Here is a 17,414-nt window from a genome sequence, read left to right on the forward strand (position 1 = left end):
CGCGGACCTCTGGATTACCGGCCCAGCGTGCAGAACCACTACACCACGAAGGCATGCTAGAAAGGCGGGAGAAGTACCTTAGAATATAATTAAAATAAATTGCTGACTGTTAAATAAAGAGTGTCATATTGCGATATATTTCGTATTATTCTGCGTGTTACAACGTGAGTCACATTTGAGAGATAAAAGAATTGCACAAGGCTCGCGAACCATAGTTTTGCATACGTGGTATATATGGATCACCAGCTCTTTCTTTCTATACTAAAATTTTGGCACTGCAGCTTGTTACCAGTGAAAATTTTAAACAGTGATATGGTAAAAAATCATTAAAAATATTAACACTGAAAAAACCAGTACTACATCTAATATCTACTACTGTAAATACATTAAGCAGCCCTTTTCAAAGCATCCACAATTATCGTAACTAAATCTTTGAAGATGGAAAACGCTTTCGCGTGTCTGGCCATAATCAATTACCTCTCTCCCAGCATTACGAGAAAGACTTACAGGTAAAATTAATGAAAGTTCCTACGAAATTTTACTTATTTTACCTAGTGTAAGAAAAATTCTTCGAAATGAGCAATATATGAATGATTTTTGATGCAGTTCAAAAAAAGGGAAAGAAAGTTTGCAATTAAATTGGCGAAACTGAAGCAAATTAAATTGGCGATTTCAAAGAACCATGAATAACTAATATGCTTGATTTGAATTATTACCTGATACAACGCGGTAACAATTGCAGAAAGAGAATAAGTTAGATAGATGCTGAGAAATGATATTAAATATCACCCTAAAGAGACACAGCAGATGACTGAGCGCAAATGAACTTGCCGGTAGATTCTTCGAGAAAGAGGCGGTATGCAAGGCTGAGTTCGGAAAGCTCGGACAACTCCATAATCTGATACCAAGCAAAATTAAAATTTTTTATTTGAGAGTGAAAATTTAAGAAAGGATTCAAAATGCATTCTATAACTATAGTGCTCTTGTTGCGCATTCTACATTCCTGAGCAGATACACATACCCATGAAAAAATATGTCGCTTTTTTATGGATCTTTGGCACTAGTGGCAACAGTATGACATACTCAGTTCCAACTTATTCCTGATAAAGGACAATCTCGCAAATAGACCATGCAAAAACGTAACGTACTTCAAATTCCCTAGTCAGCATATATACTACGATCATAAATATTCAGCTTTACAGAGATTTACACTTCTGGCCTTCCCAGCAGAAGTACCGACTGTTGCATCACTAACAATGAAGTTGAATATAGGCTAGGTTACTTGAATATGACAAAGCACGTATGGACTACCTGCCTTATGGAAAAGATTCCTTTGTGGAGGATTTTGTAGGAGAAACTTGTTCGTATTCACGTTACATAACGGGGACATCACGAAAATTAACTATGCAACCAGTCCTTTCGCCTGGGTTCGAACCACCAGCATTCAACGGTCTTAATCACTCAGCCAGTGGCAAGGCCTATTAACAATAAAGGATGAAAATTAATATTTTATGGCCAGCTTCCCCCATAACCTTTTCGGAAGTGTTTTTGGCTTAGCTAACGGGCCTGTCTCGCCTTTCGACCAGCCCGAAATCACTTAGAAGAAACCCGGGCTGAAGAGACTGGCCACGAACGTGTTTTCATGAAGTTTTCTGGGCGTAATGAATATAAAAGGGAAGATTTCCTTCGAATATCTTCCGTGAAGTCATTACTTCTAAGCAGACAATCCAACAGCTACGTCATAAGTATTAATCTAACTTACTAGAAAAGGTTTTGGAACAAGTTGAAATAGTATTGTCAAATTATAAGATACATTATACGAAAAAATATTGAGCTGACATTTTAGAAAGTAAATCATGTTATTAATTATCGACAATAAGATTATTTATATCTAAGACTATTTAGACGAATGATGAAGAGAGCGAAATAATATACAGTCCTTAATGCAGAATTTTCATAAATTGATACTTGGATGCATTTCTGAATAAGTTTCATCACATCTCCTCTTTTCGGTCTTAATTTAAGTAACCAATTAATGATTAGCTAAACTAAGAATCATTACTTATGAGACAGGAACAGAAACAGAAAAAATAAGTATAGTGTAAGATAGTCTTTCTCAACCCGATTTACTTGTAGGACCGGTAAAATATTTCAGTGTTTTATGGCGGACAGGTAATGTTAGTAATTTGGACTATTGGCATAATCTTTACATATACAAAACTGCGGAACTTAAACAGTTAGAAAAACCAGCGAATAGTGCTTGCGGACCGGCGGTTGAGAAACATCGGTGTAAACTAATTTCTAGAATCCGTATTCTCAACCAGGGAGGGAGAGAATTCACTCCAGGAGAATTTTATAGTTTCAAGGGGAGATGCGATTAGCCTTTTATTTAGCTGTTAAGTATTTAGTTTTAGTTTATGAATGTAATAAATTACTTTTTATTCAAGCTTTGGTGTTTATCTACATTTTGTTCTTTAATTAATAAAACGTGATAGAAAATTTAAATAAATAATAAGACAATCTATATATATGTATTTTTCGAGTTTTGGAAGGGACGGGGGGAATTTTCTTCAAGCAATGATGAAAGGGGGAATGGGGAACTACTAGTCTAGAAGCTCTAGAAGTAAGAACGATGCATTTGTCTTTTGCACAAAACAAAAAATTTGAGCTTTGAACCGACTACACACACTGGGTTCACACACACTCTGAAACAGCAGTCTCCAGGGATCAAAGATGGAACCAATAATCAGAATTATATTTCTAAGCCTTGTGTGTGTCCAACTCTCCAGATGACGGGAGAAAGTTAATGGCGATTCGGTTTAAATCTTCAAGTCTGACGTTCTCTGCACCAACCTATAAACTTTATAGCAGTAGCGAATGTAAATGCAATGAGTGATTACACATAATATTTCGCCTTGAAAATGAATGCTTCTACATACATTGACTTTCTGTTGCTTCTTTCGTTATGGCTTTTCGGTCTTGAGATGCAATTCAAATTACCGGTGACTTCTTCTTTAGTTCTTATTGCTTTCATTTTGGGGTATTGAAAATTTCTTTTCAGATTCAGCCATGATTTTCCAACCCTGTTACACTTTTAACATCCACGATTGCTGCATTCTTACTCATAATGGGTCCAGCTAGTGGTTGCATTTTTAAATCATTTAATTCGGATACAGTTACAAACAAACAGGATATCCCATGCCTTCACTGCTAACTGGCAAAACATCTTACCTCATGATTATATGCATGCTCATGCTCATTATATTGTATTTCCAGTTTACAGAAGCCTTTATTTATACTTCTTTTTTAATATACATTTCCATTAATTAGTCTGTAACTTGGGAAGACAAACGCCATGTAAGGGTGCGAGTGATCGACAATTATGTTCAGATAGTCCGCAGCTTTCATGGTCTGTTCTACCACATCTAAGGGACCCAGAGACGCGCGTGAGAACGTCTCCCAAAGCATATCAACACCAACCTGTGTATGTTGTACGGCGGAAAGCAACTGTTCGCCTGAGAGACGGCGTAGCCTGAAACGCCAATTAACGTGATGTATGAGAAATCGTGATCATCCGAACAGGCAGCCGTCTTCCACTTATCCATGGTCCAGTTTCGATGTTCTCGGGCCCACTGTAGGCGTAGTTAACAATCACGCTTGGTCAACAGAGGCACGAATGGGACGTCTGCTGCGCAGTCTCATATTCAACAGTGTCCGTTGAACTCTGCGTTCTGAAATACTTGTACTTGGACCTGTATTGCATTGGGACGTCAGCTGAGCCACTGTCTAGGGCCGATTTTGCTGTACTAAGCTGGACAGTCTCCAACGTCCTTTTTCTTTGATGGCGTATGGGCGTCCAACACCTGCGGCAGATCGTGAACAACTTATCAATCGTGCAGTTTCGGAGATACTTGTTCCGGGTTTTCGAGCCATTACAATCTGCTCTCTATCAATATTCGCTTAGATCAGCAGCCTTTCTCATCACTCACAAAGTAAGTGCCAATTCCTTACCCTGTCCAGCAGAAGCTAAATACAATCTTAATCACGTGCCCTCAAGTCATCCAGACGAGTTCACTGACAAATGTGGGAATGGTCATAATATTTTAGCTCGTCAGTGCAGACACATATCCTTTTTCTTCAAGAGTAATTCTATTCAGCAGAATTTCACCTAATATATAAAACAGAAACATGGGAAAGGAAATCCAAAACCTTAACTCCAAATGCTGCTACAAATAATGTGATAAAGGAAGCAAAATTTTAAGAATTTCCCTCTCCCCTTTCCCGCTTGGCACAAAATAGAGCTATTATAAAAATCTCAGCCCTTAATTAGGAAGCAGATTACAATTTACATAATCTAAGCTTTTCTAAATTTATTTCTGGGTAAGTTTTTTTTTTTAATTTAAAAAACCAAAATAATAATAATAATGCCAAAAATAATTAAAAAAAAACATAAGAACTAAAATTTTTACTAGAAATAAACCTGTCTTAAAGTAGCGTAATTAAACAAAGCCAACATGATAGAAGTCGAGACAGACACACACATAAAATGAACTCCCAAAGCCTACAGACTAACAAGGCTATCCAAATGAAACATAAGAATAATTATTTTGTTCTTTCTGCAGATCGAATACGTATTTAGAATAATATAAGAGAGAGAATATTTTTTTGATTATTGCATTTATTTTACCAAATCAAACAGCTAAATTATACAGAAAATATCCCGTTTTTTAAAACTATTGGGAACAGAAATTCACAACAGCTTTGAAAAACTAATATAGACATATATTTAACAGTGATGGCGAAAATAATGAAAATGCTATTCAAACATGGTTAAAAAAAAGAAATATAATAAAAGAAATCTTAAGATTACAAGCATCATCAGGTACAGAAAAATAAAATTAAAGTTCCATTTCTGCTCATTTTCCATTAATTTAAAAAAATCTGAATAACGCACGTGCGCTTATTTCTTGTCTTACATTAAGGTTATAGTTACTTTGTCATCATTAAGAACGCAAAAGAATGACCCCAAAAGTATACTAACATTAGACCTTAGATATTAACAGACTGTGCAATCAGCTGTCAAATCTTATTTCAGCTAAAGATTTTATAACAGCCAGACCAATGCAAAAAGCTTAATGGCAAGTTATCGCAGTAGCTATTTTTTTATTCAGAATTTATACTTTTATTTTAGTAATTACAGAACAAATACATAAAAAGAACGTGTATGTGATTAGGGATGCTTCATTTATTAATACTGCTATATCTATGCTTGTGGCACCGATGTGTGCACAGTCCACCAACCGATGATAGAACTCTCGTCAAAAATGTGCCAGAAAAATGTCATTCCCATTTTAGGAAAGACACGAATGTGTCTAACGCTTCCCTCCCATATAAACACTAACATTCTATTTTGTTATTTACTGGAAACTTTGTCGGGCGGGGGAACTTATTTTCGGGCGGAGTAATATTTAAAAAAGGAGATCTTGCAGCAAGATTTTACCAAAACACGAAATAAGTCGACTCATCTCGGCAACACTGACTACCCATTTTTTCTGCTTTTTCGTCCACGCTCAGAAGTATAGCGGGGATCTGCTTAAAGTTGGTAGACAGTATCTCGAATGTAGGGTTTATATTTATTTTAACTAACATTTATTTCAAGTTTAAACTATCTTTCCTGTCAAGCCTTACTTTCCCCTGGAACTGCCAATGCCAGAATATGTAAATTTGAGTAGAACGCGCAAGCATTCAAATTATCAGCGGAAGTATTATGATTTAAATAGAAGGAAACAAGTTCGGTGTGATATTCTTACTTAGCGAGCGCGGAGGTAGTTAGCGAGAATTTGAAGGACCCCGCGTTTCGGCCTATGTGCTTGGCGGGAAGTAGTGTTAATCGTTCCAGTGAGCTTCAAGTCTGCTGAATTAGCAGCGGTATTGTAAAACGCGGTGAGTTAGTTATTTTAGAGAGCCTCGTAGTTAGAATCTTGTCTTTAGTTTCTTTTCAGGTTATTATTTTTATTTGACTGCCGAGTTGGCACCGTCTGTAAGCGTCAAGAGGACGCAATTGTAATTTATTACGTTGAATAAAAAGGGACTTAAACCCTTTACAAGACTCTGTGTTTTATACAGCTTTCACAGTCACCTCTTGGTTGCGTGCAAGTTGGAGGCGCGCAACGTTATACGATATCCGCAAAATATTCTTTTACGTAATTACCGGTATGAGCTTAATTTTTGCTTTTTCTTTAAAATGATATCATAAATGTATCTTTTTTCTTCCTTTATACTGCAACTTGTAAAAACTGCGGAAGTTCTATCACAATTTATACATCAGGCATAATCTAGATATACCACTGAATACCCAGACAGCAACTGTCTGGATATAGCAATTAATATATCGTATTACTTTTCCCTGTGGACAATTTAAAAGAATGTTATGCAACAGTATGCTATTTTTAAGCACAATGATCCCACTTTTATACTTAACAATTTTAAACTACCTTTCAGAAACAGCCATTACGTAGTAATCTTCTGGAACAGAAATTAGACACTTGAATCAGTACATTATTCTTTCTTGTTCCTTCTTTGATGCAGACAAAAATAACTTAAACGCTTATTCTTAATCCACAACGAAATCTTAGAAAATTTTTATTTTCACCTATGGCCATTTCGTGGATTATGAATTAAATCCAGTTACTAAAATTCTTTGCACATAAAAGGATATAATTAGACTGCTACGCTGATCGGTTTTAAAAATAGATAGTACGAATTTCCATGAACTCATCTTATGTACATTTATAAAACATTGGTGTCTAGACCAATGGTTTTCAACTTTTTGCTCTATGCACTCTTTTATGCATTGGAACATCATTCAGCCCCCTCCCTTCCCAAACTCGAAATATAGTATATATATATATATATTTTATATATATATTTACATACATACACATATATGTTTTAAAATTTTTTTAATAACGAAAAGTTATATAAAATGTTGACTAATACGACAATGTCAGTGAAAGCAGTTTATATTCATAAACTAAAATCAAATATTTAACAGCCAAAAGGCTAACGGAATCAACTCCCCGGTCTAGACCGTTAAGAATTTCGAATCAAGAAACATGAAAAATTAACCGCGCTTTCGCCGGGATTGGAACCAGGGATCTCCCAGTTGCTAGCTAAAAGATTCGTGGTTTCGATTGCTATGCATGCTAACCACTTACACCACGAAAGTATGTAGGTTGGAATGGGATAATTCGCAACAAAAGTACTTACTTTTTTTATTTCGCTCAATAAAATAAATAATTACAGAATCTTCACTCATGTCGAAAACCCAAAATAAAATTTTTTTAAAATTTATACTTTCAAAAACAGAATACACACATATAACATATGATAAAAATATGTAAATCAAAATTGATGCAATTCTTTCCCTTTCCTGTTTTTTTTTTTTTTTTTTTTTTTTTTTTTTTCTATTCTGAAAAGCTATATATTTTGAGTAGCAATATTTTTTTCCTATGACATTCCTCTAAAAAAGTTTTTTTTTTTGGGGGGGGGGTCACTAAACCATTTTCTCTTTGAAGTGGAGGAGGGTGAGATATGTAAGACCAAAATACGTAATGTCCATAAAAAGTATCATTTGTGTATAGCATACAGTTAATGTAATTTGAATTACATCAGATAGATATACTATTAGGAAATCAAATAAAGACTTCACTTTATAAGAAAGGCATTTACTGTCTTCTTATTTAAATCATTCATTTTTTTACCAATATATTTATAATTCGAAAGTTAAATTAAAGATGTTATGGCACATCGAATGACGAAACATTAGCTAATTTGCCAGACAGCGTGGAAGACAGCTAAAGTTTTTAATTTTCTCCATATGAGGTCGCATAGATGTTATATGCGAGGTAGTATAAAATTAATGTTACAATCCAAAAATTTTGAGAAGACTCGATGTTTCTAAGTCTCATCTCCACGGATAGTAGCAAAGGTTACGAAATTGTGGTCACTTCCATACAACTACCCAAATCTGGGGACACATTGTTCGCCGCCATTTACAACCCACCGACTAACAGGCTATGAGAAGAGCTTTTCAGGTGCATTATCCCATACTCTATGAACATTATACTAGGAGGAGACTTAAATAGCAAACACACGGACTGGGGATGCCGCGGCACCAACCATAATGGCAAAGTTCTTAAGGAATTCATAAGTAATCATCCTGTGGGGATCTATGCACCCAATTCGCCTACGTTTAGGCCACATATTACAGGGCACATTCCAGATATCTTGGACATTATACTGTCGAACACTAATATTAATATGATCCTGGAAGTACATGACGATCTTAGCTCGGACCACTGCCCGGTGGTAGCGACACTGGGGGCTGCAAGTATAAGCTACCCAAGTACTAAGACTTACACAGATTGGACGACGTTTCATAATGTTGTTAAGAAGCGGCTCCCTAGGCCAGGAGTACTTAAAACCCAAAATGACATCGACAGGGAAATTGACTCTCTCACTGCATGCTTAAACAAGTGTTACTACGAGTCTAGCAAAATCACTCAGATGACAGATAAGCTTACTAAGTTCCCTAAATTTATTAAGGCACTCAAGACTGAAAGAAACCGGTTACGCAGAAGCTACAATACTACGTGGGATCCGAACACGAAAGCCGAGCTCAATAGAATAAGTAAAAGACTCAGGAAGGAAATACAGGATTTCAGGCAAGAAAACTGGAATAAAAAATCGCTGAGCTTGAGATGCATTGCGATGCTTTCTGGCGCTTCACTAAAATGCTTAAGCGCACGCACCAATGCGACAGGCCTGTAGTAGCAAATGGTATGACAGCCTACACTGATAATGATAAATGTAAGATTTTCGCAAATCACTTAAAGAAGCAATTTAGTCCCAACATAACACCATGCAATAATTCGTTTGCACAGCAAGTTCAAAATGAAGTAAATGAATGGCTGCAGATGCCTACTGCACTTAATGTTAGCGGGCTCACTACTCCGAAGGAGGTTACGAAGATAGTCTCTAAACTTAATCTAAAGAAGGCGCCAGGCATTGACGGGATCACGAATCTCATGATCAGGAATTTGCCTAAAAGTGGCATTACAAGACTCACAGGCATCTTTAACGCTTGTATTACGTGTTGCTACTTCCCAGAAAGCTGGAAATGTGTGAAAATATTTTTGCTTCCCAAACCCGCTAAAGATATTACTAAAGTAGAAAATCACAGGCCGATTAGTCTTTTATCCAATCTTGCCAAGATATTTGAAAGGATTATCTTACAGAAATTTCAGCCCTACTTGCAATTCCTACCTCATGAACAGTATGGCTTTAGGAGTGAGCTGTCTACTGCGAAACAACTAATTAGACTTGTTGAGTTCATTGGATCCGCACTCCATCATAAAAGCTGCACAGCACTGCTCATGCTAGACGTGGCCAAAGCATTTGACCGCGTCTGGCATGAGGGTCTAGTCTACAAATTTATCAAGTTTAATATTCCCAGAGAGCTTATCTTACTAACACATTCTTATATCACAAACAGATTCTTCACTGTGAGCTGCAGACAGAATCATTCTGGCTACAAGATGATCTCAGCAGGGGTCCTGTCTGGGGCCAATTCTTTATTTATTCTATACGGCGGATTTTCCAAGGGACAAATTAAATTGGAACACGCTACTCGCCTGCTATGCAGATGATACGGCGGTAGCAGTTAAATCAGTAAATCCTAACAGAGCCATTAGCGTTTTGCAAGATATTGTCCTTGATATTGAAGAATGGTGCTCCAACTGGAGGGTTTCTATTAATGCTGATAAGTCTCAACTGCTTAGCGTACGCAGGAAGAAATTAAAAGTTGACAAGGCCAAATATCTAGGAGTTTATCTAAATCAAAGGCTAACGTGGCTAACAAAACAACTATTTAGCTAACAAAACTAAAAGTGTTGCACAGCAGCTGAATCTTCTACTTGGTAGGCGTTCTAAATTGGACTTACGGAGGAAGCGACAAATTTATCTTTCCATTTTGCGACCTATCATGTGTTACGCCTCGCCAGTTTGTTCTACGGCAAAGAGCAATGAACTGCACAAATTACGAGTTGTAGAAAATAAAATCTTGCGCACCATTACAAACGCACATTTCTATATTAGGAACAAACTACTGCATGATGATTTGAAGGTAGAATACACTGATGAGTACCTCCATAGATTAAACAGTAAATTTTATGATAAGGGTTTAAAATGCACGGCGGGCAATTTTAATGCTTGTTTAAAATACATATGCGTCCCAGAAGATGTCACACTAAGGCCTTTTACTGCTCACAGAATGCAGGACCATAATTTCGTCACTTAGGCGTACACTTTACTACAGTTCTCATTGTAAATATCATTAATTTACACTTTATTTGTTTATTTGTTCATTTTTCTGCAACTTGATATCGCTACATTTGCACATGTATGTTTTGGTTACGAATTTTTCTCACAACCTCTTCGATAAGTGTTAGTTATGTAACGATTATCTTATACGCTTCGCGGCCAACGGGTCCTCTTGATCCGTTTCCCGGCTGGGATTTAGTTGATAGTTTACACTATGATGTTCTCTAGGGATTAGAAGAACAGAGCTTATAAAAGCCGCAAGCATATGCATATGCTTATGTAGCATAAGGGTTTAAAATGCACGGCGGGCAATTTTAAGCAACACTTATTTGACAACATATTCAAATTTTATACGGATTGGCTTATTTTTAAATGTTATTATTGCTACTTTTGTGGCTTTTCCTTGATTTTTTGGAAACCAGTATATTTCAAATAATTCTAATATATTGAATTAATTACTTCGCTTCTTTTTAACTTAAACCAAAAATAAGAAAATTACGAAAATTTTCCAAGTGGGACGAAATTTGAGAATAAATATTGATAGCGTATTGTCATTATTTTTTTTACATATTAAATTTTTCTTTAAGGCATACAAAAAATAATGAATAAATTTGTACGTAAATAATTATAAATACTTTATTTCTTACAACTTTTAGTTACAATAAATCACGGCTTTTCGGTTTTGATAATGTTTGTAATATTGAACAAAACTTAATAGAACATATCTTCTCCACGAATTGCATATGCTTTTCGCTCGATCTGTTCTTATTTGCTATCTTTCTTAACTGATTATTAATTTTTAATCACGGAATAAAACTGTTCACATATAAATGTATTCAGAAACAAAGCGCATTATCCTAATTGCAAAAAATTTTAACTGAGGGTATTTATCTTTTGACAAAACACGAAAAAGATCCATCTTCAAATCTTTGAAAGACTTATGCTACAGCGCAAATTAATTAGCTCGAGTTGTAGACATATTTTTTTGTGTGTTACTCACGCTTGTTTTCAGTGGTATTGAAAATAATGCAAATTTGCACTCATTAAAATATTAAACATTTTCTTCAAATTTTTGTCTGTAAACTGATGTCGTATGAATGCTAATTAATTTATGGCAAATGTATCTATTTGGAAACTGACTAAATTGGAAACTGGCCAGCATGCGACCCGCGGGCCGTCAATTTGGACCATTGGCTTACACAGTTAAGAAAAAAATTAACACCACCACGAAAAAAAAAAAAAAAAAAAGGCCTAAACGATAAAACGAAATGTATGGTGCACTTTTAAGTGGTGATCGAAGTGTTGCAAACGAATTTTGCAGTGAGTTTAGTGTGGCGGAAAAATTACTTTCTGAGGAATTATATATAAAGTTAATGAGTTAAATTTATTATGAAACGCTTGCCAGCAAAAGCTTTCAAAAAAGAAATGATGCTTCAGGTCATGACAGTTACAAAAGCAGAGGAATTTTTACCTACGGAATTGCTCGAATTGCCATACCTGGCAGTGAAAGAGTGGACGAAGAAAAGATTTCAGAAAGTTTTGAATATAATCGCGACTTGCCCCGAATATGTTATGTTATGTAGAAGTGAGGGGGCCACCTAATATTTACCCTAAGTAAGCAGGTATTAGCCCCACACACTAACTAGAAAACTAACAACATTCTGGCATCATTCCTCGGGTCGTGATGGAAAATGTGACCAGTGAGCACTATAAGTACTGCTACCGGCGGCGGCATCAACGGTACTCCTACCTTTCAGCGTTAAATTAGCTCAAGTAAAAGGGATTAAATTACATGATATACATTGCGAAATACATAGTTGTGCAGGTGCATATTTTGAAGATGTTATCTATTGTAGTGGGTACAGGCAACATGTTTCAGGATATTATATATTGCATTAGAAACAGGCGGGATGTTCCCACGTTACAAATCATTTTTGTAAACATGATCTGTTTACTATCAGAATTAATTAAGAACTATAAAATTGATAACAAATCTGACATTTAAGTACTGTTGTAAAGTTGTGCTGAAACTTTAACAGCTTAATTTTGACGATTCATTATGTGCTGTAACGTATGTTTTTGTGTTAATTGATTTTCAGAAATTACATTATTGTCTAACAGTACATTGTTATTTGCATGTAAAAATTAATCATGACATTATAAATTGAGGTGGCTAGAAGCAACTTATTTCTAGTATATAGATCATGCCTACAATCATAACTTGTTTACATAATTTTTTTTTTTTACAAACAGCTGTCAAAAATAGAAAATAATAAAAAAGACAAATAAATAAGTATGAAAACAAAAGAAAATAAATAGCTTCATCTGCATACTTATGCGTACTACGTACTTTCAGATATATCTGCATACATTTGCTGATACATTGCCAACTTATTTTTGTCAGTTCATTGTATGCAAATACGTGTTTTTACAATAATTAGTTTACATGAATTACATACTATGATACATTACATTGTTGATACTTTACCAACTGAATGCTGGTTATTTATTATATGTGTTCACTTATCAGGTAATGTTATAAGGATCCTAAGTTTTACTATCGTTTATTTTTATTTTAAAACTGTACTATCACTTCTTATTTTCTACTTCCGGCCAGAATTAAATGCTTTAAGTTGCTTATGCAAATTGTCTTGCTAACACTCATGTTGCTCATGTTGCAAGTACACTCATGTCCATAAATTAAGGATAATGCAAAATCAGGCAAAGGAAGAGTTAGAAGCAAAACAAATTTGACTTCTTTGTAAAGCTCATTTATTAAACAAAAGGTAAAGAGCAAAAAAAGATGCTATATGTTTGATATTATTAAAAAAAATTAGCAATTTTTTCTCCCTGGAGCAAATTACTAAAAAAAAAAAAAAAAAAAAAAAAAAAAAAAAAAAAAAGAAAAAAACTATTTACAAAAAACCAATATTACATGGTTGGTATGATTGTTAATACATTGTATGTCTCCCAGACGATGCAATACAGTCCGTACAACGCCTAGGCATGCTGAGTATTAAATTATCGATCTGATCTTGGGGGATATTACACCACTCAAAAAGCAATGCTCTCCGAAGTTCCGGTAGACATGTAGAAGGAGCTTGACAGGCTGTAACTTGTCGGCCAAGTATGTCCTACACGTGCTCTACTGGATTCAAGTCCGGGGAGAATGCTGGCCAGTCCATACGGGTGATATCCTCTGATTGAAGGCATTCGCTTACGATGTTTGCACGGTGAGGACGGGCGTTGTCATCCATAAACACAAATTGTGCGCCCATGGCGCCCCGAAACAAACGTACATGTTGTTCCAGAATGACGTCCCGATAGATTTGGCTTGTCATAGTTCCAATTTGAACATGCAGGTCAGTTCTGGAATCCAGAATAATTCCACCCCAAACGAGCACTCCTGCACCACCGTAACGGTGTCGTTCAATGATGTTTTCTTGGTGGTAACGGGTACCTGGAGCTCTCCATATTAAAGTCCGGCGAGAATCAAACTGAAAGCTAAACCTGGACTCGTCGGAAAACATCACACAAGCCCACTGTTGCGGTGTCCACAATGCATGCTCTCTACTCCAGGCTAACCGCAGACGACAGTGAGTTGCAGTAAGTGGAACGCATCTGACAGGTCTACGAGCATGTAGACCAATCTGCCCTAAGCGTCTGTACGCAGTCTGCCTTGAAACTGTCGTACCAGTGGCTGAAGAGAGCTGACGAGACAGGTCTGAGGCTGTGCTCCGCCTGTTTCTTTTGGCAGTAACTGCCAAATACTGGTCCTCATTCGGCGTTGTAACTCTGGGCGACCTATGCTGTAACGTCTACTCACAGTACCATCATCTTGGAATCGTTGCCAAAGCCTGGAGATGACACTCTGGGCAATTCTAAGTTCGTCTGATACTTCCAGTTGGGTACGCCCACATTTCAGACGGCCGATAATTCTACCACGTAAAAAATCATTCAAATGCGTCCTTTGTATCATAACTATTCGGTTATTGCACTGAAATGCTTATAAAGCACCTGCGAACAATTTTACTTCTTTGCCTGTATTCCTTATATATCACTCTCTTACACTCTCGTCATTGTGACGTACCATCGGTGTCATCTGGTTACTTTCCGAAATTTGCATATGATTCTTGAAGATTTGTGTAATGATTTTACAGGTGATATATTTATTTTAGAGTTCGATTTCCGCGTGACTCCGAATTATCCTTAATTTATGGACATGAGTGTATTTAAGTTGTGGCGTTTTGCTAAGAGAGAGAGAGAGAGAAGGAGATTTAGGAGGCGAGCCGCTTGCCACTGCAGGCTTACGAGTTTTTCACTCGGTTGCTGTTTGCCTTTAAGGCCAGAGGTTTAGCCCTCTTGATATTTGAAAACGTATTGTAGTTTCAGCAGCTCGGGGTACTACATACGTCCCCTTTTAAATAAAGGCCTGTCTTAGTGTTAGGCATTTGTATACTAATTCAAAGTTAGCTTTTAGTTAGAGTTTTAGTTAATAGTTTTATATTTTTACGTTCAGACCACAAGAGTTGGTCTCTGTATCCCGAATTTCGAGAGTTCCTGTAAAGTAACAGAGAATAAAGGGTAACGTATACCCTTCCTGCTTGTGTCGTCTATTCCACACAATCTGGAACAGAACTTTAGTAAGTTAACTGTTCTTATTCAGGATACAGTATGTTCACGAAACAATTGAAATGACATACGTCTCCTGACAATGCGACCTTATGTTACATAGAAAGGTAGGGGTCATATACTATTTACCTGAAGTAAACAGATAGGAGCCCCTTACCCTATTTATGACTGACTTAATTTGTGCTTCATATGGATTACGGTGCTTATTTCTTTCCTATAAAGGTATGCCCGCGTACATTATATCGGCATTTAATTGCTTTATTTTGCTATTGCTGGAGCTTTTCTTTGAAGGCTAAATTACACTACATAGCTCTTGACTTCTAGCAGCCAAAAAGTCAATAACCTTCATAATTTTATTCCTCAAGTGCTTGTTTTTAACTGCATATCTTAGAAAGAAATGGGAATAAATCCTCTTCTGAATTTGGCTTTTTTAGATGAAGGGAATCTGTAAACGGGCAGGAAAATAGATAATGTTCGGGGTGACCCTTCTCACCACATGCACAGGAGTCTGATGAAGAGAGATTTCTTGCATAGAGGTACGTGGGAAAGGGACCGTGCCCTGTGATAAACCACGTGATATGTCTGGAGAGAGGGATTGGAGGAGAGTCAACTTTGGGGAAGAGGTTGTAAACTCTTCTGCCTGCATTTGCAGCGTCCCACCATTGTTGCCATAAGTCTTTAGTTGTGATCTGTAGTTTTAGTTTGAGATGAGAAGGTGGCCAGGGAATGCTTATTTTCTTTGCATTGATTCCCTGTGCTGCCTCCTTGGCTAATATCTCAGCCTCTTCGTTTCCTTTATGACCAACATGGGCCTTGATCCAGATTATAAAGAAGTGTTGGCCTTGGCAACTGGAGGACTTTATAAGAATTTCCTGAGCTAATGGTGATCTATTATTTGTGTTCGAGAGTGCATGCATTGCCGAGAGACAATCTGTATAGATGTAAGTCCTTGGAAAATGATGATGTGTGCTTACGTTGATTGCCTGCAAAATCGCGAACATTTCCGACTGAAAAACGCTATTCTCTTTGACAAGTTGGAACTTGAAGTCTTTTGTGTCATGGTCACTGAGATATATTTTTAAATTTTTTTAAAAATATTTTTTTAATATTTTTGAGATATATTTTTTTCCGTTTAAACAACGGAAAAGGCATAAACATCCTTTTCCGTTGTTTATGCCAGAACCATCAGTGTAGATCGTCGGAAATAATGCTTGGTATTTATTCTGCTTTATGCATAGTGTGATATTATTTCGGCTAGCTGGGTGTCTTTCATATTGATGGATCGGTGAGGTGTAGGAGCTGGCAGCTACTATCTCATTTTTAATTTTGCAGTCTTTTCTTAGCTGAAGAACTGGAGCCTTTGCATGTTCCTACTCTGCAACTAAGAACAGGGGGATGCTGCTGGTGCGCTGAAACAGTGCAGCATTTGAGGTTTTTCTGTAAGCTCTATTATAATTTAAAAGAAAGGGCCTTTGGATGGATTGAAGTTGCTTCTGTTTTCTCACCGTCATTGGTGACGCACATATCGCTGCACCATACAGTGCTAACTTTTCTATAACAGTATTGTACAACATATAACAGTATTGTTTCTATAACAGTATTGTTTCTATAACAGTATTTTTTCTGAGGGTTTAAGCCCCATCCGACACCTTGCATTCTTTTCAGGTTATTAGCTATACTGGAGGCTTTCTTCTTAATTTGCTGTAGGTGCTCAATGAAGTTAGGTTTATTATCTATTGTAATCCCAAGATATCTTAAGGATTTGACTATTTTGATTTTGTTGTTGTCAATGTGGAATTTCGATAATCTGGTTATTTTTTAGAAGGCTTATGAAATATCATGGCTTAAGATTTTTCCTGTGATATTGTTAGTTTTTGGTGCTTGCAAAGTTCGTTGAATTTTTTCAGAGTGGTATTAACATTGGCCTCCAGTACTTTTCTAGAGCTTCCACTGATTACAAAGGCTGCATCTTCAGCAAATGCAATGTACTTTGTGTGGTCTGGCCATTGATGTAGTACAATAGCAGACGAACGAATTGTGAACCGTGCAATAGTAAAAGAAGAATCAAAGAGCGACTAACTGGACAAAAGTTTATTCACGGCGCTGCTTTTTACTTCATTTTGCCACTCGATTACTTGTAAGGGTAAGACAACTGTTGAATGACAGTATGACGCTTTGCAATATAAAATCACGATCTAAAGAAAAAAAAAAAAAAAAAAAAAAAAAAAAACCCTCTGCCAGAGGGCAAAAAATTCTGGCTTTGGTTTATCTGATAATGGCAAAGCACTCAAGGACTATGTGGTTAAGTGAAGGGATGTCGTAGTGGAGAACTTTCTAAGGGAAACTGGCTTGTATACTTGTATAAATGCTATACGCGAGGAAAACCACGAAAACGCCCA

General features: G+C 36.5%; 1 protein-coding gene across 1 annotated transcript in view; it reads right to left on the minus strand.

The window, feature by feature from the left end:
- Window positions 1-17,414, minus strand: part of LOC118188011 (uncharacterized) — a 145,614-nt gene that overhangs the window by 49,583 nt on the left and 78,617 nt on the right. The window lies entirely within an intron of this gene.

Source organism: Stegodyphus dumicola, chromosome 4 (assembly GCF_044657685.1).
Source record: "Stegodyphus dumicola isolate Sdum_Otavi_A_Nest chromosome 4, ASM4465768v1".
Taxonomy (NCBI): Eukaryota; Metazoa; Arthropoda; class Arachnida; order Araneae; family Eresidae; genus Stegodyphus; species Stegodyphus dumicola.